Raw genomic sequence first — 23,773 nt, forward strand, 5'->3', positions numbered from 1 at the left:
ATGTTGGAATTGCGCATTGAGATAGACGTCGGCTTCAAAACGCGATGGAGCCAGCTTCGATTCTGACCACGGGAAGCGTTTTTTTTCCCTCTCACTTTACTCACAAACATCACTGTCGTCAGAGACAGTTGGCTTTCTTGCAGTGCTTTTTCGAGGCGACATAGGCCATCAGTGAGACATAGAAAGCTTCATTTTAATAATGGTTCAAGCGGTGGTAGTGAAACGGCTACGCTGGTTGCTGCGGTTTCATCCTTCGGTCTCATTCGCGAAATTCAGCGGCCGCAAAGAGGCTCCGTAGCGCAATTCGGGGCGTGAAACTAACTCGGGGCGTTAAACTAAAAGGTCTTATAGTGAGCTGATTGGGAGCTGATGTACCTCGTACCATTCGATTTCACCGCTCTAAGTGGCCGACAAACCCCGATGCGCGCTCGCGCTCCGCGGCAGTAGCGCGCGGCACAGGCCGGCCTGCGGCCGCTCTCACTCCGGCCGCTCGGGCGCTCCGATTGCTCGCAGCGCCCTCTGCGCAGCGCTGTGCGTGCATCAGCGGCGCGGACACGCCTTCCCATAGAGAAAGCGCGCGGACGGCAGACTAGCACAATTTCTAGGGACCCTAGTGCGGCTAGCTCAGTGGGCTTCTCGTGCCTCCGGCGCGTTTACGCATCCAATGGTAATAAACAGTAATAGAAACAGAGTGCCTGGAATCGCTGTAAAACTTTGGTCGCGGCCAGCTGCCCGATGAGCTGACGAAATCACGGCGCTTACGCCGCCAACGATCGAGTCGTTCGTTCTCGAGAGCAGAAGCTCCGCCCTCCGGCCCTCCGATTGGAGCGGCGAGCCTGGCGAGCCGGAGGAAAACGCCGGCAGTTCGGAAGCGGCAAACACAAACTCGTGACGTGTAGTGATGTTGTTTATTTACACAATATTCTCGGGATGTCGATTGCGCGTGGTCCTCTGCTGGCTGGTCGGTTGCGTTTCGCACACTTTAAAATTGATTTTAAATATGTTCTAGGCTGTATTCGCCGCTGATATTTTGCAGATGATGTATATGTGTTCCCACCAATCTATCTCCGAAGTTATCTCGCCTTCAAATTTTTGTGTCAGTGCCCCTTTAAGGGTACCGATTTTAGCATCGGATAGGATTTCTGGCTTCAGGTCCGGAACGCAGGGAAGCATCTTATGACTTTTGCTAAAGAAAAATCAGGTCCTCCTTTTCTTTTACGGTATAAGATCCTCTTTTTGGGCCCTAAACGATGCTCAAACGAGGCAACTGAAAATGTAGAAGAAAGCTCGTAGCAATTGCCTTCACGTCCCATATCCTCTAATCCTCCCGTCTATGGTCACAAAACTAATCTTTCGTTTTCGGTGATTTTCACCAACATAGACAGCTATCTTCCCAAACACGACCACGTGTCTGACCTTGTATCTCATCTAGTAGCAGCTTACGTATGCTAATTGAAACGTTGCTGACATCTGACTTCACCGACAGCGAGAGTTTGACCGACACACCTAACTTTAACCTTTTTCGAAATGATCGCCCCGGCAGCCGCGGCTGCGGCATCCTGATTGCTACAAACGAACAACTTCCATTCTCCCTTATAAACATTGCCTCCGACCTTAAAATACTGTGGTTGCTCGGTCCTTCCTCACCACAGTCTGTCGTACTATTAGGTGTTTGTTATAGGCCTACTAAAAGCAGTCCGGATTTCGCGCGCCAGCTGAATGGTATTGTAGCCGAAATTACGGTGAAATACCCAAATGTTTGCGTCCTCCTCCTGAAGAGTTTAATTTTTCTTACATTTATTAGCTCAACCTAACCTCGTCTGCACCCAATGCAAAATAAGGCAACGATTTCCTTGATGTTTGCCTCACTCAGCTGATAACACAACCTATACGTGTTACTCAAGACACCGCCAGCATTCTTGACCTAATCTCAACAACTGATCCTGAGAGCCTGCCGTCTGTAACCTATCTTAATGAAATAAGGAACAATAAGGTCATTCACGCAAATTTTTCTTTCGTTCCTCAAATACGCCAAGCCTTCAGTAAAACAAATGGGCTATATGAGAATGGTAACTATGGGGCCATCACTTGTGAACTAGAAGCCTTTCTTCCCATGTTTGGAGATGTTTTTATGGGAACAACCCATTAAAGATAAGTGGTTAATCTTTAAAAACAAATTAAGCCGCTAGCTGAACAATTTATTCCTAAAATAACTTTCCGTCCCACCCACCACAAACCTTGCCTTCTAACAAAGTAAAATGATTTGAAAATAAGAAGAAACGCCTTTTTCGGGCTGCGAAGGATAAAAACACTCACTCTGCATGAAAACATACAAGGTTGCTGAGAAAGCATATTAAACTGAAGTGCGCAACACCAAGCACTCACGTTTTCATACGGAACTACGAAATATTCCCAGTTATTCATTCTGGCAAATAATAAACCGACATAACACGCCCCCCGCCCCCCCCCCCATCGCCCTTACTAATCAGTCTGGTCAGGAATCAAGGTGTTCAAAATGTGTCAATATATTCAATGCCGCCTTTTCGTCTGTGTTTACGAATTAATCTAACCCCGTTGAAACAGAATTAGTCCCCGTTAACCTGCCTGAAATGCCACCCCTAAACATAGGTTTCAATGGTATCCTGCCCTTCAAAGATAAACTGGAACTGTCATCCACGGCTGGTACCGATGAAACTATGTCCAAGCTGTGGAAAAGCACTAAGCACATATCAGCCGAGTTTTTACTTTTTCTGTGCTCCCAGTCACTTTACTCAGGTATCCTGCCTCTCGACTAGAAGTGTGAGAAGGTCATTCCGGTTTACAAGACAGTAAAAAGAGACTGCCGGTTAAATTATCGCCCCCTATCATGAACCAGTGTGTGTTGCAAACTCATGGAACATGTCATATACACTCATATCATGCACTTTCTTGATTCTAAGAATTTCTTTCATTCTTCTCAACACGGACTTCGAAAATGCCGCTCATGCGAAACCCTACCTTCACGACCTGCATGAAACCTTGATGGTAACCTTCGAACTGATGCTATTTTTATTTACTTCACTAAGGCTTTTGATAAAGTTCAACACCAGCTCCTGCTAAAAAAATTGTCTCAATTATATCTATTACCTGAGGTTCTTAACTAGATTGCTAAATTTCTGACTAACCGCTCAGTTTTTTTTCGTTAACGTCAAATCTAACTCGCTTTCTCTTAGGTCTGGAGTGCGGCAGGGAACTGTCCTTGGCCCGCATTTGTTTCTAATCTACATTACCGACTTACCTGACAATTTATCATGCAACATCCACATGTTTGCAGATGATTGCGTTATCTACCGCAAAATAATTAATAGATTTCATCAAGTAGCACTACAGAATGACAACAATGAAGTATTAAACAGGTGTGACCGTTCGCTTCTGACTCTTAATCCTAAGAAATGCAAATTAGTTTCCTTCCACCACCGCGAAAATTCACTCGGATTTCCCTATGAAATTGCTAACACACTAGTCGAAACGCGTACCCTTTATTTATACCTTGGTGTAACATTACCCCTGATCTTTCATGTTGAACGCAAATAACTAATATCATTTCACCCGCTAACAGATTATTAGGACTTCTAAAACGCCACCTACGTCTTTTGGCCCACCAATCTATAATCCGGTCCAAACATGAATACGCACCCCCATCTGGAGCCCTGACCACGTTTATTTGACCAATGCTATCGAAGCAGTGCAAACTTGCACCGCTCGCTTCATTCATTCTTTTTATTCTTACAATCTCAGTGTTTCGTCCGTTAAAAAGGAGTCCGGTCAGTCAAATCCTTTTTTTCGCCGCAGAATTGTTACATTGTCACTCTACCACAAGTTTAAGCACAGCTTATTCCGCCAACCACATTACATCGCTCCCGCCGCACGCTTTACCCCCGCACAGGCCATGCACTTCAAGTCTTTCGAACCAGATGTCACACCTCAACATTTTCTGCATCATTTCTCTGCCACGCCACCAGAGAAAGGAATGGCCTTCCCCACGATGTTGTTTCAATCACCTGCCCATCCCGTTTTATTCTAACTTTGTGTATGCATCTGCAATGTTAACCTGCGGCTTTTTAATCTACGTTTGTACAACCAACCCCTTATGTAACACCCTCCTGTGGGGTCTTTAAGGAAATTGATTGATTGATAGGCTTTAATGAGAAAGAGGCAAGAAGCCCTGGTGGGGAAAAGGGAATAAGGGGTGGGGGTGGGGTGAGGGCTTACATATTATCGAAAGGTGATAGTATTCAGTTCTTGTGTAGCGCTCTTGAGTAAAAAAAACACATTGAAGGGCAGTACTGTGAATCTGCAGAAACTGGGCAACAAGTTGCTGATCTTCCAGAGGGTGCACCGAAGAAGGGACCGGCGTTCACGTAGACTATTGAGTTTGTAAAAGAAAAAAACACACTGAAGGGCACTACTGTGAATGTGCACAAACTGGACAAAAGTTCTTCCAAAGGGCACACAGAAGAAGGGATCGTCGTTCACGTATCAGACAACCTTATAGAGACCACTGTGTAGTGAAAACCGCACATTTCCTTCAAGTAGGGTGGTGTCACTCCGAACTCTTAGTAAGTGTTCTTGCACATCCTTTGGGAGGGCATAGGAGGCGAGGAGTTGTTCTCGACCCCGAACAAAGTGAGGGCATATCCATAATAAGTGAAAAAGGTTAGAGTCAGTGTGTGATTCACAAAATGGACAGTTTGAGGGAGAGTCCCTATGTGGATGAGTCCATTTACGGATGATATCCGGAGTATAGGCAGAGTTCGCGTAGACCTTATTAGCAAAGATTTCTCCTTGCCTATTCGGGCAATTGAGAGTAGAAATGAATCCTGGTGGCGATGCATCAAACAGCCGTTTCCTACTCATCACCTTGTACTGTCGGTATTGCTGGGGCCAAATAGGAAGGGATGCATCCGGTTGTGGAGGAGCAGGCTCGTTATGTGGTGGGACCGAAGAGGTAGCCATGGGAGGATTGAAGATACACTCCCGGGCAGCATTGTGTGCCATATGGTTACCTGTGGTCCCTAAGGTATGAGCCGGGGTCCAGACCATGCGGATTTGAACATTTTCGCAGCATAACTCTTGAATAGTTCGAAGTATTGTAGTGGCCGTTGAATTTAATGAAAAGGGATGGTTTAGTTCCCGAAGTGCAACATGTGAGTCGGTGATAATGCGATATTTTCGAGACGGCAAATTAGAAACACGATTTCGTAGGTGTTGTAAAGCTCCGAGGATGCCGAAGAGTTCAGCTTCTCCAACAAGACCGTAGACATTGGTAATTTGTCGTGATCCGCTAAGCAGAGGCACATCGGAGCATCTCCAGGCGATGGCCGCTGCGCTTTCATAGACGGCTGCGTCAGTGTAGATGTCTAATTCGTCTTCTGCCTTGTCTTGGCATATCTTTTTAACCAGAAGTTCCCTGCCGTTACGATTTACACGTAGACGGGGGCGTTGTCTCATTACTCCTAGAGGAGGACGTTCCCATGGAGGAATGCCTCCGGACAAGGGCTCTGGATTGAAGACGCTATTTAGCCCGTCCCATTTCGCAACTGCTCTCCCTTGTGGAGAGCATTCTAGATGTTTCTGAAAACGTGAGACCGTTTCGTCATATAATGTTTGAAGCGGAGGAAGAGGTATGGCCTGTTCAAGAAGGTCAATCCGAGTGTGGCGTGGGAGACCTGCAATAGTGCGGATCAAGGATCTGTTGAGGATTTCTAGGTCCTGCAGATGTTGAGGACTGAGGTTGTAAATAGGGAACCCATAAGTAATGCGGCCATGGGCCACTGCTCTTGCTAGCACTTGGCATGAGGCTTGTTGAGCACCGCCGTATTTGTTGGATATTCGACTGACGAGGTGCATCGTGACAGGCCAAGTTCTGCGGAGATGCCGAATCCAACTGCGGGGGCTGTTACAGCTTCGAAGTCTCAAGCCAAGGAGACGTATAGTGCCATTTTTAGACGTGATATCAGTATCTTTGATGCAGAGAGTGATGGTCTGAGACAGATTCGTGTCTCGTCTGCCATCGATGCTGATAAGTTCGGTTTTCTGAGGAGAAATGTCCAAATTAAAACTAGATAACGTCTCAATCAAGCTAAAAACTGCAGCTTGTAATTCAATTTGCATCTCTTCTTTGGTTTGATAGTCCTGCGCTTCTGTCCAGACAACAATGTCGTCAGCGTACATGGCAAACCGAGCAGATGAGTCGATTTCTAGTTGCCGGGCAACTCTGTTCATGGCAAGGTTGAAGAGAATAGGTCCGAGGACGGACCCCTGAGGGACCCCCCGATCAAGGTAATATGTAGTTGGATCATGCCCTGGGCAACTAAGTCGTATGGGTCTATGTTGTAGAAAATTTCGAATCCAAGCTTGAGCCTTGCGACTTGGGAATGCTAGGGCAAGCTCCTTCAGGATTCCTTCTTGGTTCACGCTATCAAAAGCTTTATGCATGTCTAGAGCAAGTACAAAATCTGGTAAGTGACTTCGGGAAGTGCGATTAATGACTCTTCTCAGTAACCATAGATAATGATGGGGCCCGAGATTAGGTCGAAAACCCGTTTGTGATGGGTGAAACCAGCCATTTCTTTCAAGATGGTGTTGCATTCGATTATGTAGCAATCTTTCAATTAATTTTCATATGGTCGGTGTTAGGGCAATAGGACGGAGATTTTCGGGCCTACGAGCATCTTTTCCAGGCTTTGGAATGGGGTGAATGATAGTTGTCTTGAGGTGTTCCGAAACTTGGCTTGTATCCCATGAATTGTTCACGATGTCAAGAAGAATTTGTTGTCCAGTATGCGGCAGATTTCGAAGATCTTGCCACGTGACCAAGTCGTGACCGGGGGCTGATTTTGGTTTGCCTTGACTCAGTGCAATCTGAAGTTCTCCAATGGTAAAAGGAAGGTCCAGATCTTCAAGGGGTTCTTTAATGTCGATTATAGGGAGGGGTTGGAGTGAGTTCCGATCCGTAGTCGCGTGAGGAAAAAGGGTAGTGATAATGACCTCCTCAACGTCGGGGTAGTCATACTGGAGGCACAACTCTTCAACAATGGGAAGCTTTGCTTTTGCCTTACCGCTTAGGCTTCGAAAAATGGCCCAAAGATGTGACAGGCCTCTTTCTTGACCTAGGCGGTTGCAGAGATGATGCCATTTCTCAGTCTGTAAAATCTTTTGATATTCTTGAATGACCTTATAGTGTTTCTTCAGTTTCATAAGGTCGCTGTGCCGCTTGCCTTGAGTACAATACCGGTGAGTAAGTCGCTCCGCAGTAAAGTGAAGTAAACTGAAGATAGGGTGGCGAGGTCAGCCCGAACGCGCCCACAGAACGCCGCTCCTTGCTTCGTGACGGCGCTACTTCATGGCGCAGCAATGAAGTTTGGCCACCGATTCCGTGCTCTATGCATGCAACTTATCCTAGCTTTCTACCGTGATAAGAAGCCGACCACAATCAAATTGGTGGTGAGCCACACGCGGGACGAAGTTCCTGCGGTATTGTTTTGTGAAGAAAAATTAGACGGCTGTCCAGATATAGTTACTGCTGGTAAAGGTTTTTATTTGTCGTAGCATCCAAGGTTATCGTTGGATGGACATTCTCGATATCTCAGTAATCGTCATACCATGCTTCTGCCATGTTCATGGTTGTAAAATGTGTCAGATAAGCCAACCAGGAACGCTTGAAATCGTAGCAATCACTACCAAAGGCCTACTCAGGGAATGAACGGCATCCCCGTCACCACAGGCGCTCGAATGCGACCGCTGTTCTCTATTGTTGCAGCTTGCCTGGATCATGCCTGTATCGTTCGTAAAAAGCGTCTTCGCACCAGGTCAAGGGTGTGCGGATTCTGGCCTGTGCCCCCTGCCCGCAAGCAGACGGTGCTTATGGCAACAGCACGTGAACGAGAATTCGCTAGCGCGTCAGTGTCACTCGGCGCGCGTTCTACGAAATCACTCGTGGAGCAATGAACGTCACAACGAAAAAATTGCCAATGCAGTATAAAAAATATCGGCCTAAGATGAAGAAATCAACTTATAAAAAATAGCATGTACTCTCGGGAATTCCAATTTGCGACTTGCAAAACAATATATCTAGCGGTGGAAACCACCCAGCAACCAACCAAAGCTACCGTTGATGGATATATTAAGTATAGAATGTATACCCAGTTTCATAATTCATTCATTCATTCATTCATTCATTGATTGATTCATTCATTCATTCATTCATTCATTCATTCATTCATTCAATGAATGAATGAATGAATGAATGAATGAATGAATGAATGAAAAATGGATGATTGTGTCACTCTGCGTGCGTTCTACGAAATCGCTCGTGGAGCAATGAACGTCACAACGCAAAAATGGCCAATGCAGTTTAGAAAACATCGGCCGAAGGTGAAGAAATCAACTTACAAAAAATTTCATGTACTCTCGGGAATTCGAATTTGCGACTTGCAAAACAATCTATCTAGCGCTCAATAAGTGAATGAATGAATGAATGAATGAATGAATGAATGAATGAATGAATTTAGTTTTAGGGTCTGAAGCAGCGTAGATGACTATTTGTTCTATAGCCCTCGTGCAGTAAGCGTCCCCTAAACTTAAACAATATTGTCACGAAGTCAAAGACGACGCAGCTGTCTTCAAGGAAAACAAGTTTATTGGAGTGAACTTGTGCTCCCCGAACAACTCAAAGAATACAGAGGCGTCGAAGCGGCAGTCAACAAAGTGAGGCGTGCAGGCGAGCTCCGGCGATTCAAATGCCACCGCGTCTGCTCTGCAGGCTGTTATCATTCGGCTCAAGTGTTTCTGGAATCGTCGATTCACATCCAGAACATTGTAAACCACAGAAGATTATTCTGGGCTAGCGACGTTAGGGCGAAACAGTCTGCTTATCTGAATATGACAGCCCGTGCGGCATAAAGGTAAAGAATGTAAGACGCGCTTCGTTTGGAACGCAGATAACACAGCCGGGCGTGGCCCGGCAGTGAAAACAAACAATAAATAAATAATACATGGTTCGTGGCATTACTCCCCTTCTAAGAGTGCATCGACCCGATGCTAAAATAAAAGACAGTTCGAACAGACAAGAAAAAAAAGTCCGTAATCTTGCATAGTAAGGTTTCAAGCGAACCACGTGGACGACTTCGGGCCGCGTGCGTCGTCGTGATGTTCCGGAATCGCCATCGGGGATCACCTCGTAGGTACGTTGGCCGACGCGTCGTAGAATCTGGTCCTGTCCGAAATACCGTCGCAAGTCCGCGTTGTCGGATGGGAGTCCAAACCCAAACACGGTCCCCTGGGTGGTACTCGACGTCTCGGCGTCGGAGGTTGTAGCGTCCGGCATCCACCAGCTGCTGGTCCGTGGTACGAACTCGAGCGAGCTGGCGGGCCCCCTCCGCGCGCTGAAGGTCTCCTTCGACGTCCGGGTTGAAGTCGTCGTATTCTACATGCGGAAGCATGGCGTCAAGCGTCGTAGTCGGCAGTCTTCCGTAGACACGCTCTAACGGCGTCATTTGTGTAGTTTTTTGGGTAGCCGTGTTGTACGCAAACGTGGCATACGGGAGCACTTCGTCCCAAGTATTATGTTCAACATCAACGTACATTGACAGCATATCCGCGATCGTCTTGTTCAGACGTTCTGTTAGTCTGTTCGTTTTGGGGTGGTACGCCGTCGTTCGCTGGTCCGTGTTACTCTAGCGTAAGATTCCTTGCATAAGCTCCGCAGTGAAGGCCGTTCCGCGGTCCGTGATTAGGACTTCCGGGGCTCCATGTCGCAGAACAACTTGGTTCATGAAGAGCTTCGCGACTTCTTGTGCAGTCCCAATCGGAAGAGTGGCGGTCTCTGCATAGCGCGTTGTGTAGTCTGTCGCTGCGACAATCCAATTGTTCTGTGATCGTGACGTGGGGAAGGGGCCTAGAAGGCCCATTCCAATCTGTTGAAATGACCTCGACGGGACGGCGATTGGTTGCAGCATTCCGGCGGGTTTTGTCGGCGGTGTTTTTCGTCGCTGGAAGTCAAAGCAACTCCGAACGTAGTGGGTGACGTCGGATGTAAGTCGGGGCCAGAAGTACTTCACCTTGTTTTTTGCAATAGTGCCAGCTGTTCTGAGATGTCCGGAAGACGGGTCGTCGTGGCATGCTTCCAAAATTTCGTCGCAAAGGTCTGCGGGGATGACACGTAGATAATTCGTTCTCGTTACGGGGCTGAAATTCTTCACGAGGATGGAATTTTTGAAGATGAATGCTGGTGTGAGGACGTTGGGGTTAAGCAGACGGGTGTGTGACTCGCGGAGGAAGATCACAAGAAAGTTGACGCCATGGTCTTGGACAACACTGTATATATTGGAAACGGAACGCGCACACAATCGAAATAAAAAAATACAAACAGGTCCGACCCACTAGAGTTCGGGAGAGAAGCGGGGGAAAAAAACAATGCCACGCTCACGGCTCTGTCCCACAGTGATGGCGCTCAGTCGCCACGGCGTTGACGCCCTCGCCGCAGGGTTTCGGAAGACGGCGGACCAGTCGCGGTTCCGCTGAGTCACGCGCCGCTGGCTCCGCTCGCTAGGCCTTGCCTCGGAACTGCGGCTCCCAGGGTCGTCGCGGCGATCTGACAGCTTCGCGAACGGCGACGTCGGTCTTCCGCTTCACAGGCCCGTGGACATCACCCCGCTGGAGCGACCACGAGCCTCGAACCTTGAAAGCCACGAAAGCCTCGACCGGCCTGCCGGTCGTTTTGGTCCAGCTGCCCTCCGGAACCTCCGCCGCTCGCTCCGCTTCCCAGGCCAGCCCTCCATGGTGATGCTACTCCCCTCCTGGCACACACCCTCTAAGGGAAATTGGCCCGGTCACCATCTTCTTCTTCTTCTCGAGGTACTTGCTCTGCGCCGTCGTCCGGGTTTTTCCCCACTCGTGGGACGCCAGTCATCACATTCACCCCCCTGCTCGAGAGGTTTGTTTGGGGAAACAAAACTCGGCACACAAAAATGTTCGCTCATGGCCGCGACGAGACGTATGGCGCTGAAGCACGTTCTGTCGTGTCAGACATTCAAGCACCACTAGCACCAGCTCAAGAGTACAGTCCAAAACAGTAGAAAACAGTCTCTAACCCAATGGAAGGGAAACCACAAAACAGCATTTGCCACTCGTAAATCCACTCTATGGAATAAACTGCCTACTTAAAAAAGTCGGACAAAGGTGCCCTCTTCCGTGCCTACTCTGTCTGTGGCTTGGAAAGGTTATTCGGCACGAGCAGTCGGTAATAAAGCAGGGGTTAGAGGGAATGACACACCCGCAACTTCGTCGTTGGGTGCGTGTGGCATCTTGAACCCTGTGGAGTGGTTTCTCTTCTAGGCGCTGGGCGAGAGGTGGACGACCGGATCGATGGCAACACGCCGAAATCCCTCGATCTCCGCCATGATCTCCCGTGGCTACTCGGTGCTTAGGCGCAGCCGTCTGACACATGCGACACAACTTTACGAAGCGTGCAGTGTCAGCTTGCATCCCCGGCCAGTAGAAGTCCTTGCAGACGCGCTCCATGGTTCGCCTGATACCCCTGTGATTGCCGAGGGTTCCTTGATGGGCCTTGTCCAAGACCATGCCTCGTAGCTCCTTGGAGACGACGAGTTGCCTTCTTCCTTTTCCGGAGGGCAACTGATGCCGTCGATAAAGAATACCAGCATTCTTCACGAACTCGATCGCCGCTGCGTTGAATGTCAACTTTCTGCCGACCTCGCCGAAAAACTTTCGGAGAGAGGGGTCTTGCTGCTGAAGCGCACATAAGTCAGCCGAGGTGATATTGCAGGGGCTGTCAGCAACGGCAGGTACCTGCAGCATTGTTGTCGGAGCCTCGCTTTTTGCTGTGTTGGTGCGCATGTGGGTCTTCAACCCTGCTGCAGCTCGCGAAGACGATGGCAGGTTCCGACCGCGCAGGTCTTCTGGGACGCGGACGCTGCCTTGTCCAAGCACCGTGCTTGCAATGACTGGTTCCTTTTCGTGAGGCTCCTCCCGTCTGATGTTCCGATTGTCTTTTGTATTGGCATCACCAGTCCCCTCAATATTCCCTATAATAACGTCGCACAAGGGGTTGTCCATGCAGGACGCTAATAGGCGGCCTGAGAAGAACGGGGAATCGATTTCCACGTCTGCCTCCGGCAGGGACAGACACGTTCGATTTAATAGTTGGACGGTGCTCATGCCTCCTGTAAGCTTGGTGTCAGCAACGAGAGAGCGGTTCACGATGACTGTATTACAGCCAGTGTCTCGCAGGACGACCACGGGTTGGCCTTCCAGAAGTCCTCCCGACGTTGGCATTCTCTCCAGCTCGGTTGTCGGCGTGCTGCTGGCTGGAGACACTCGCACAGCTTGGCGTCGTCGAGACTTGCTGCATGCCTCTACTGGAAAGTTTTTGGGTCCGGTCATTGCGGAGGGAACCTGTCTCACGTTCTCTGGCAGGTTGCAGCAAGCTTCAGCCTGGTATCGGTGTCCGTGCTTGCGACCCCTCAGGCAGAAGGCGTTCTTGTTGGGCTGGCTGGAAACCTGTGACTTCGCCCAACAGTCTAACGCGCGGTGCCCTAGCTTATTGCGTAAGAAGCAATGTGGCTTGGTCGTCTTGTGATCATGATAATCAAGAGCGCGAGGGAGTCCAGGGGGCTTGCCACTGTCTTTATTTTCTCCCCTTCCTCTGCCCAGGTTGACTAAGCCTTGAGCTTCGAGGTATTGATCAGCCATCTCAGCAAGCTGGACCAGGTTCTTGCAGCCCCTTTCTTCGAGGAAAATGGCGAGGTTCTCGTCGCACTGGCTCAGGAATTGCTCGGACACCATTTTGTCCCGGAGCGCAGAGTACGACTGCTCCGTTTTCGCCATTTCCTGCCAGCTGTCGAAGTAACCGAGAAGACGACCAACAAACTGACGACCTGTTTCTGAGTTCAGTGGCCTGGATTCTCTAAACTTGCACCGGTACCCTTCTTCGGTGTAGCTGAACGTCTGTAAAAGGGTCTTCTTCAGTTTCGTGTAGTCCAGTGCATCGTCGGACGACATGCGGACAACGGCACTGAGCGCCTCACCTGTAAGGCACAAGTGTAATGAGAGCGCCCACTTGTTCGAAGGCCAACCTTGGCTTGTTGCCACTCTCTCGAACCGCTGTATATAAGCGTCGAGCTCGTCTCGTTCCTCATTAAAAGCAGGAATCAACTTGTGAGGGCTGTGGAAGCTTTGTGCCGCATTAGTCGTGGTGTCACTTCCCACGGCGTCCGAACTCGCGTTGGAACCCTGCAACCGTTCCTGAAGTTGTAGCCTCAGTTCAAGCATGGCGCGTTCAGCCTCAATTCGAGCTCTGGTCTCGGTCTCCGTCTGCTGTGCTAACCTTGCGGCTTCTTTAGCCGCCTAGCGTAAGGTCGCACGCTTCTCTCTTTCTTTCGCGCGTTCAGCGTCGATCCATTCTCTGAGATCCTGACCTGACAGCCCTAATTCTTTGCCGATGAGCATCAACTTCTCGAGATCCATCCTCGTTCGTCACACCCACTTGCCCAGCTTGTTCCTCTTGAACGCCCTAGGCGCAGCGACGTTGCGTCCTTCGAGGTAGTCGATCATGACATGCAGGTCGGGGTCGGCACGCTGCTTGGTGGCTAGGTCGCTCTCTGTCACGACTCCGAAGAACGCGCCGCTGTCTTCATCGATGTCTTGTGGTGTTGGGTCGACGGGGGCGTGGGACAGGCAGTCGGCGTCGGAGTGTTTCCTGCCGGATTTGTAGAATATTGTAACGTCGAACTCTTGCAGGCGCAAGCTCCACCGCCAAAGATGGCCAGAGGGGTCCTTCAAATTGGCGAACCTACAGAGCGCATGGTGGTCTGTCGCAACCTTGAACGGTCTGCCATACACATAAGGGCGAAATTTTGAAATGGCCCATATGATAGCCAGGCACTCTTTTTCGGAGGCAGAGTCGTTATTTTCCTCCTTCGACAGACCACGGCTGGCGTACGCGAATACCTTTTCGCAACCGCTTTGCTTTTGGACGAGGACGGCTCCCAAACCTATATCGCTGGCATTCGTGTGCATTTCCGTTTCGGCATTTTCGTCGAAATGAACGAGCACGGGAGGGTTTTGCAGGCGTTGTTGCAGCTAGCAGAATGCTTTTTCTTGGGCGTTTTCAAGGCGAAAAGGGTGCTATCTTTTGTCAGGCGTGTGAGTGGCTCTGCAATGCGTGTGAAGCTTGCGACGAAGCACCGGTAGTATGCGCATAGTCCGAGAAACCTTCACACTCTCTTGTTAAGTGCGAATGCACTTCTTAAGCGAGCCTGAATCGTCCGCCGCCGTAGTCCGCACAGCAACAGCTGCGGGTGCGCGCGCTCCTCGTCTTCCTCTTCGTCTTCCCTAGCAACGGGGGGAGATGGGCGCACGCTACTCTCCTCCTCCTCTCTCCGCTCAGTGACTGCGGGTGTTGGGCGCCTCCTCTCCACTTCGGGCGGGAGAGCTCTCGCTCGCGTAGCGGGCGCTCCGCATTCCGACGCGTAAGGGCGCTCGTGTAGCCCTCGCCGTAACGGCGGGTGCTACATCCTCCTCCTGTCTCCGCTCAGTGACTGCGGGTGTTGGGCGCCTCCTCTCCACTCCAAGATCACGATATCCACCGTAATCGCGCAATCAACAACCGTGCATTCGCACTTACACACTCTCCTCCTCGGGGAAGTGCGAGGGAATTTTGTCTTTCGGTCTTGGGAAGTTCGCTATGGATGATGTTTCCGCCGAGTCAGGCAGGACTGCCGCGGTGTTGACGACGTGTCCCAAAAAACTTCAGTTCCTCGTAAGCGAAGCGGCACTTTTCGGGCTTCAGCGTTAACCCCGACGAGCGAATAGCCTCGAGTACAGACTCCAACCTTGCAAGCTGTTCATCGGAAGTCCGGGCGAATACCACAACGTCGTCAAGGTACACGAGGCAGGTGCGCCACTTCAGGCCATCTAGCACAGTGTCCATGACCCTTTGAAACGTGGCTGGTGCCGTGAACAGCCCAAACGGCATCACCTTGAAGTCGTATAGTCCGTCCGGGGTAATAAAAGCAGTCTTCTCTCGGTCTCTCTCGTCCACTTCAATTTGCCATTAGCCGGTCTTCAGATCGATCGATGAGAAGTACTTCACGTGCCAGAGGTGGTCGAGGGCGTCGTGGATTCGTGGCAGGGGGTACACGTCCTTTCAGGTGAATTTGTTCAATTTGTGATAGTCAACGCAGAACCTTAAAGTGCTGTCTTTTTTCTTGACGATTACGACCGGCGCAGCCCACGGACTTTTAGATGGCTGTATTACGTCGTCGCTGAGCATGTCGTCTACTTGAGTCAGGATGGCTTCGCGCTCGTGTGAAGACACGCGGTACGGTGACTGTCCGGTAGGTCGGGCTCCATCTTCGGTTATTATCCGGTATTTCGCCAGGGGTGTTTGACGTACTTTGAGTTCGACAAAAAACACTCGCTGTAGGAACCCAGAAAAGCCAATAAGTTGTTCCGTTGTTCTTGGGGTAGCGCCGGATTCACGTCGAAGGGCTGTGGAAGCTTGAAGGTGTCTCCGGGTGTGCGTTAAAAGTTGGCGACCGCAATCACTTGACTTGCTTCTTGCTTTTCTTCGAGGAACGCAATTGCAACGCCCTTGTTTAGATTCTGGTACTCCTCGGTGAAATTAGTGTCCAAAAGGTGGGATTGGCATTGCTTAAAGCGCGCAATGCCTCTTGGGACGGAGACACCGCGGTTGAGAAGCAACCTTTGGTCACCCTCTACGATAGCGTCGACGTCAGGAGCAGCATACTCACAGTAGACGGCGATCATCAAGCTTACGCGGGGTGGCAGGGTGACGTGATCGTGGGCGATCCTTACAGCAGCACGGTGATCGGGGTTAGGAGGCGGCTTTGTGAAGTGATCACAGGAAAATGTTATTGACTTGGTCTGCAGATCAATTATTGTGCCGTTGTCCGTCAAATAGTCTATTCCGAGAATTACGTCGCGGGAGTAGTTAGGTAAAATGACGAACGCAGCAGGGTACGTGGGGCCGTCTTTGGTGACGCGTGACGTGCCCGTTCCACTTGGCGTTACGAGATGGCCTCCTGCTCTGCATATGTGCGGACCGTCCCATCTTGTTCCGGGTGCGTCGGGGCGTCGTATCTCGGTTTGTGCGTGTTGACGGTCGGGCACTGTACGTCGTCGTCGTTGTCTTCTCAGGGGCAGGCTCGACCATGTAGATGATGATGATGGTTGGATGTTTATGGCGCAAGGCTAACTGGGGCAAAGAGCGCCAAAACAATAGTCATATATTAGGGGTGAAACCTTAAACACTAAGAAAAGTCAGCAAAAACAAAAGTAAAATCACTAAACGACAATGAGCATGGCTGGTGTTTAGGCCCAGGGAGTGATCATGCGTGGTATGAAATGAGGTCTAAAAATTGAACTTCTTCTAAATATTTAAAAACGCACTTGATAGAAAACATGGGATTGTCAGACAGGAAAAACGCTGGGTGTAGTGGGACGTGTAGTCTGTGTAGCTGTGGGAAGTGTTTGTGTCGTGTTGTGTGACGTGCTTTGCATTGGATGAGTATGTGAACTACGGGTAGGGCCTCTCCACACCTGCCACACTGGGGTCTTGAAGACCCCGGGAGGAGATACGAGTGTGTGGCATGTGTGTGCCCTATCCGTAACCTAGCAAGGGCAACTTCTGTGTATCTGTTGCGTGTGTCAGTGGTGTATGGTCCCAAGCGTGGTTTTATAACGTGTAGCTTGTTATCTGTTTGTTCACTCCAGTGTGTTTGCCATCTGTTGCGAAGTTCGTGCCCGATGTGTCGCTTCATGTCTGTGTATGGCACTGTTGCTATGTGCATTGTATTCGAGAGTGTAGCTGCAGTGGCCATTCGACCTGCGGTTTCCTTCCCGGCAATTCCAGAGTGCCCTGGAACCCAAATGAAAGTTATTTGATGGTTTAATGCATAGGTATGCAGCCATGATAGCCTTAAAAACATGATTGATGACAAAGTTTTTAGAATGCTTTCCTGATGCAAGTCCTTGTACAATGCTAAGAGAGTCCGTGTACACGATGGACTTTACGATTTGATGTAGGACTATGTGATTTATTACCATTAAAATACCGTATGCTTCCGCTGTGAATATACTGCTACAAAGGTTCATTGTTTTACTGACGTGAAAGTTTGGCCCATGCACAGCACAAGCCACAGCAGTTGCAATCTTGGACGCATCAATGTAAAACCCTTCACAGCGGTACTTATGCTGCACAAACAAGAAATGCTGCAGAATCGCAATCCTTGGGTACCTGTTCTTGTTAAATTGCACAAAAGACAGGTCACATGACACAGGGCGGAGATGCCATGGTGTAATTGAATCAATGATGGGCGTCTTGTGAATGCCTGAAAACTAGACTTCTAGCTCAGAAGCTTTTTCTCGCACTCTTAAAACGGCAAGGAGAGTGATGAATGTGTAAGGATTTAAAAAGAGTTGCTGTGAAGATGCATCATTAATGGTCGGAGTGAAAGGATGATTTGTCATAGACATGATTTTGAGACATATAAAACGTTCATGTACACCCTCTGGTGACCTAGGGACCATTTATTGCATTCTACATACAGACTTTGGACAGGGCTAGTGCGAAAAGCACCACATGCGAGGCGTAGTCCTAAATGCAGCACCGGGTGCAGCATTTTTAGTGCCCTTTTTGTTGCGCACCCATACACAACACTGCCGTAGTCCAAGGAGGATCCCACTAGAGCGCTATAAACCCGCAGAAGGAGTTGCCTGTCTGCACCATATGACTGGTGGGAGAGAACTTTGAGAGTATTCATAGTTTTTAGGCATTATCGCTTAAGATGTCTCACGTGTGGAACAAACGTTAGCTTGTTATCGAATATTATGCCTAAAAACGTGTGCTCCTTTTCAACAGGAATTGAAATGCTATTCAGAGTAATATCTGGGTCCGGATGGATCCCGCACTTGCTGGAGAACACAACACCAGAACTTTTTTCTGAATTGAGCTTAAAACCATTCTTGTCTGCCCAGCTGGCAAGTTTTTTAACACCAAGCTGGACCTGACGTTCACAGATCGACATATTACAAGATTTAAAAGATATCTGTACGTCGTCTACATACATAGAGTAAGAAATGGTAGGTGGCAATGCCTTACTAGGAGAGTTTATTTTAATTATAAAAAGAGCACAGCTTAGAACTCCACCTTGCGGCACGCCGTTTTCTTGCACATGAATCCTTGACAGTGTGTTACCTACTCTCACGCGAAACGTTCTTTCGTACAAATAACTAGCAAGAGTGTTGAGCATATGGCCCGAAACACCGAAAGACTTCAGGTCACTGAGGATCCCGTAGCGCCAGTCGGTGTCATAGGCCTTCTCAAGGTCAAAAACACCGTTGTGCAAAACTGTTTGCGAATGAAAGCGTCCTTTATGTATGATTCAAGAGCGACAAGTTGGACATTTGTAGATCCCCCGCCCTGAAACCTCCCTGGCAGCCCTCGAGAAGACCGTTGTGCTCAAGAAAGTACATAAGTCTCCTGTTTATCATCTCCTCGAGGAGCTTGCACAGGCAGATTGTAAGGGCGATTGGCCGATAGCTAGTGGGAGAGGAAGGGTCCTTCCCTTCCTTCAGGAAAGCCACTACTATGGCCTCCCTCCTAGCGCGAGGAATGTGCCCCGAATGTCATATGTTATTGTATAGATGTAGAAGTATTTCAAGGGTGTCTGAGTGTAGGTGTTGTATCATGGTGTATGTGATTTTGTCTGCACCTGGAGCTGAAGGCTTACATGTTGTCTGGGCTGCCTTCAGCTCATGAATTGAAAAAGGAGAATTGTAAGAAGTGTGCTTCTTGTTGCTATCACGCAGTGACTTCTTCTCTGCACATGTTTTGTCGTTCATGAAAGTCTTTGTATAGTGTGCTGAACTGGACGCGTGTTCGAAGTGTTGTGCAAGTGTGTTAGCCTGGTCTTCCAGTGTGTCCCCTGTTGTACTAACCAGGGGCAGGCTGTGTGTCTGTTGTCCTTTGAGCTTACGTATGTGTCCAGACTTTGTGTGTGTCTGTGTACGAGTTTATGGATGTCAAGAAGGAGTGCCAACTCTCTCGTTTTGCCCCACGGCGCACACGTTTTCCAAGCGCCTTGGCCCGTTTGAACAAGAGGAGGTTACTCGACATGGGGTACCGACGAAGGATACCCCACGCCTCCTTCTGGGCCTCTCGCGCCGCCTACAGTCCTCATTCCACCACAGCCTCCTCTGGTTGCGCGGGGCACCAGAGGCGTGGGGAATGGACTTTTCGGCGGCGTCGAGGATGTGCGCCGTGAGGAGTTGGGTAGCTTCTTCAACGTGTAGGTGTCCTATGGATGTGTGGTTGTACCGTGTCCAAACCGCTGACACTTGAAACAGCGGCGTGGGTTCGGCACGTTGGGTCGGATTGAACATCTCAAGAAACCTGCGTTGACCGACTCAGGAAGGTTTGAGCGGTCAAGTGTCAAGATTATGTTCTTGGTAGGAATTATTTCATCATTTCGGCGTATGGCGATTCGCGTCACTGCTGTCACGCCCTGATCTCGGAGGCCCGCAAGCAGATCTGCTTCAGCCTCATTCATTAAAACCCGATCAGAGATCACGCCCTGGAAGCTATTGCGGCTGCGATGGGGCGTGATCTTGATGTCAACATCTGCCATGCGCGTTTGCTTGAGGAGGTTATAGGATTGTTGTTTGTTTTCTACTTCTATAAAACTTCTCCCGTTGTGAGTTTCTTAGCCTTGTACGACTTTCCGATAAGGCTTTCAAGAAACTTGGAGATTAGAAACACAGACTGGGAAGTGATGGGCTTTGTCTCGTTAAGAGATTCCATGATCGAAAACCGCGAGAAATTATCAGGCTTTGGGAGAGAGATTGATTGCAACGGAGGAAAAGAAACTTCCGTGCGGCCCCTTTTCGGGGGCTGATCATGTTTGGGGGGGGGGTTAGAAAATGCCATATATCATAGTATAGAAGCAGGGGACGGGGGTACTTTCTTTTTTGACTTTACCCTGATGGTCAAAGAGGTCCCGGAGGTCCCTGCCTGGTGAATAGACAGGGAACAGATCCGCCGGATCTTGACCTGGGCTCCGACGGCCACCGTTTGAGTTTTCTACCCTTCACTTTAAAACCTATTACCACGGTCGGCTACAGCGTGAGTGTGGGGGCTCGGGGTCCGCGGTGTCGCCAAGACCATCACCAGATTACTCAAGGTGCCCCGTGCGGGGTCGACCATGTCGGGTACGTGTCGCGCCTTGTGGCCGTGTTCGGGAGTCACGTCAGGGTTTCGTCGGGTCGTCGGGATGAGGGCATGTCGTGAGTCACAGTCTTCGGCGAATCGTTCCGTCGTTGGAAGGTTTTCGTTTCTCCACCGTTGTGCAACTTCACCTCCAGAAGGTGCTGCCTTTAGTTTCCCCCGTGTGGGATGGGGGACCTTCCACGTGCGAAGTCAGCACTGCTACGGCGGTCCGGCGACTGGTACGGGTAGGGCGATGGCGAACGGTTGAAACGGGCTGGTCCACGGCTGGTGTTGGAAAGGTACTCTTCAATCTTACATGGGCGCTGGCCTTGTCGGGGGCGTGGTGCGTGGACGGAGAAACCATGAAGTCCGAGTCTCTTGTATGGGCAGCGAGGGTAGATGTGGTCGGCCTCTCCGCAGTGGTAGCACAGCAGGCGATTATTGGGCGTTCTCCACACCTGCGTCTTCCTTGGGGCCTGGTTTCGGGTTAAATGGGGTCGGGCGGGCGACATTGGGCTGCGGTACGGTGGTGCCTCTTGACGACGTGTTGGAACAGGGCGGGGTTGACGAACAGCCACGAAGTAGGTCATAGCCTCTGGCTCGCGGGGTGCTTCGGACAGCATAGAAGTTCACAAAGCCTGCTGTACTTCTTTCCGGATCACATCAGTCAGGGAAGCGACTTGAGGTTGTGGCGTCGTCGTAGGGAAAAGTTTCCGCAGCTCCTCCCTCAGCACTGCACGGATGGTGTCGCGTAGTGAGTCGGAGTTAATAGCGCCGGCACCAATTGTCTCCGAAACCAGCGCATTGATCGAACGGTCGTGCTGCCTTGTTCGGGTTTCGAGCGTCTTCTGCATCGCGGCAACCTGAGACCCGAATTTGGACACGGTTATGGGCGTTGCGAACAAGGCACGTGAAGAGCTCTTGCTTCACACCTCGCATCAGAAACCGTAGTTTCTTTTCCTCTGTCATTTCTGTGTCCGCACGGCGAAAAAGTCGCTTCATCTTCTCGACGAAGATCATGACCCCTTCATTGGGGTGCTGCGTTCGAGTTTCCAGCAAAAGTTCTGCGCGTTCTTTTCTGACCACGGTAGTAAAGGTCTTCAGGAAGTCGCTTTTGAAGCGAGCCCAGTTGGTCAAGGAGCTTTCGTAGTTCTCGAATCAAGTGCGAGCTGAATCTTCCATTTACAAAAAAACATTCCGGAACGTTTCTGCGTCGTCCCACCTGTTGAAGATCCGGACGCACTCCAGTTTCTCCAACCACTCTTCTGGATCTTCTGCGGGGGCTCCTCGGAAGGATGGTGGTTCCCGTGGCTGCTGCAGGACGATTGGTGATGTTGCTTCTTGCACCATGGTGGTGGTTGCAGCGGTCGTTCTTTTGGGTCCGTCTGGCAGGAGACCAAAACTCTGGCGGGAGGCCTTGCAGTCGGAGGGTGGCTCTTGTTGGACTGGCTCGGCGGCTTCCAGAGGTTGTAGAGCTCATGAAGGGTGCGCACCCTGCACCTCCACTACCTGTGACGAAGTCAAAGACGACGCAGTTGATTTCAAGGAAAAGAAGTTTATTTAACAGGGCATTTTAACAAGTTTATTGGAGTGAACTTGTGCTCCCCTAACAACTCAAAGAATACAGAGGCGTCGAAGCGGCAGTCAACAAAGTGAGACGTGCAGGCGGGTTCCGGCGATTCGAATACCACCGCATCTGCTCTGCAGGCTTTTATCTTTCGCCGCAAGTGTTTCTGGAATCGTGGATTCACATCCAGAACATTGTAGATCACAGAAGATTATTCTGGGCTAGCGACGTTAGGGCGAAACAGTCTGCTTATCTGAGTGTGATAGCCCGTGCGGCATAAAAATAAAGAATGGATGCCGCGCTTAACTTGGAACGCAGATAATACAGCCGGGTGTGGCCCGGCAGTAAAAAGAAAAAATAAATAAAAAATTCATGGTTCGTGGCAACATCTCATGTCTAGCAGTTCCATTTCTTAGACGGAAAAGCGTACGCAGATGTGTGGTGGTTCCTGCACCCTAGTGCTTCCGGCACCCTAGTGCTTTCTGCTTCCTGCACCCTAGTTTTTATGCTGTACAGTAAAGGTTTTGGTTGATTTTATTTACTTAGTACCTATATTACTTTTCCCTACTCTTCTCCCGGCTTCAATTGGCCTCACATTTTCCTGCCACGTACCAGTCAGGGAAGCGTCACATGTGCGCTTGTACAGCGCTCGTGTGGAGCGACCTGGGATAGGATGTTAACACAGTGTACAAACTTACAAACTGCAAAACGCATATTCTTACATTCACAAATCTGTCGTGGCTATGTTTCAACTAAGCGAACGAATGGCGATGACCCGTCGGCGGCAGGCGCACTGAACATTGGGCGGACTGTCTCTGTCAGCAGGTGGGCGAGCCGTGCAGTAGCGCAGTCAAGCCAAGCCATTTTTTATGACGTTATACAAAACGCCACTGAATATAGGCGAGGATACAGATAGAAGGACAGCACTTTCGAATGGATCTGTCTGCTCCCTAAATTCGAGGAAACGAAGCGAGAGCGGTCGAAACATAGCTTACAGACTCCACACTACAGTTTTCGCTCGTAGTCGCGCAATTTTTACGCATAACTTCAGTGTCTCGTTAAGACGATGACGAAGTGCCTGTTCTGTAGGACACTGCTTCTTTCGTCTGCGACTATTTGTGTTGTGTTTTGTCTTCAACCCGCGGGAAACCGCTTTTTTCTGAGTTGCGATGAATGGGGATCCGCCGGAGGAGCCGTGCGACGTCAATCCACTGGTGAGCACCGCCTCTAGAAACCACGGCAGCCTACAAACCGACGGGGACACCGAGGACACCGAGCTGTACTCGGTGCCAAGAGACATTGATTCAGACGATGGCTTTGAAATATACCTTGCAAAGAAGGCGAAAAGTATGATTCTCACGGCAGCTTCGTGATCGAGCACCTCGACAGTAGAGCCCTTGACTGACACCCTGTGCACCCGATATTGATCGTGCCAGAGGTCAAAACAGACAAATTGAGGATGCTCAACAAGGCAGCCTCCGCGTTCCTCGTGGTCACTGAGCCTGGAGAAGTCAAGGACACTAGGAATTACTCCCGGCGAAATAGTTTGGCTATCGACGTGGAGCATTGGAATGATCCGGAGGTTTTGCGGTAGATTACTTCACTGCAACACTAAAAAGTGCGAGCCCATGACACTCCGTATGGAGACACGATGGTGGGCGTATTTATGATGTCGATGCGTCTATCCCAGAGAAGGACCAGACAATACCAATCAAACCTGCACATGAAGATATATTCATCAGACAAGTGAGCCGCATTGGTACGTTCAGGTGCGTGAAGGTGGTTTTCAAGGGCGACCGCCTTCCTGCCCATGTTGAGGTCGGTCATTTCAGTCGGTCTGTCCGACCCTATGTGCCGAAACCCCTCCAGTGCCATAAGTGGATGAAGATGGGCCATGTCGCCGTAGTCTGAAGGAC

The sequence above is a fragment of the Haemaphysalis longicornis genome, unplaced genomic scaffold (genome assembly GCF_048455015.1).
Source record: "Haemaphysalis longicornis isolate Haplotype H1 unplaced genomic scaffold, Haemaphysalis longicornis Haplotype H1 scaffold_2, whole genome shotgun sequence".
In the NCBI taxonomy this organism is placed as follows: domain Eukaryota; kingdom Metazoa; phylum Arthropoda; class Arachnida; order Ixodida; family Ixodidae; genus Haemaphysalis; species Haemaphysalis longicornis.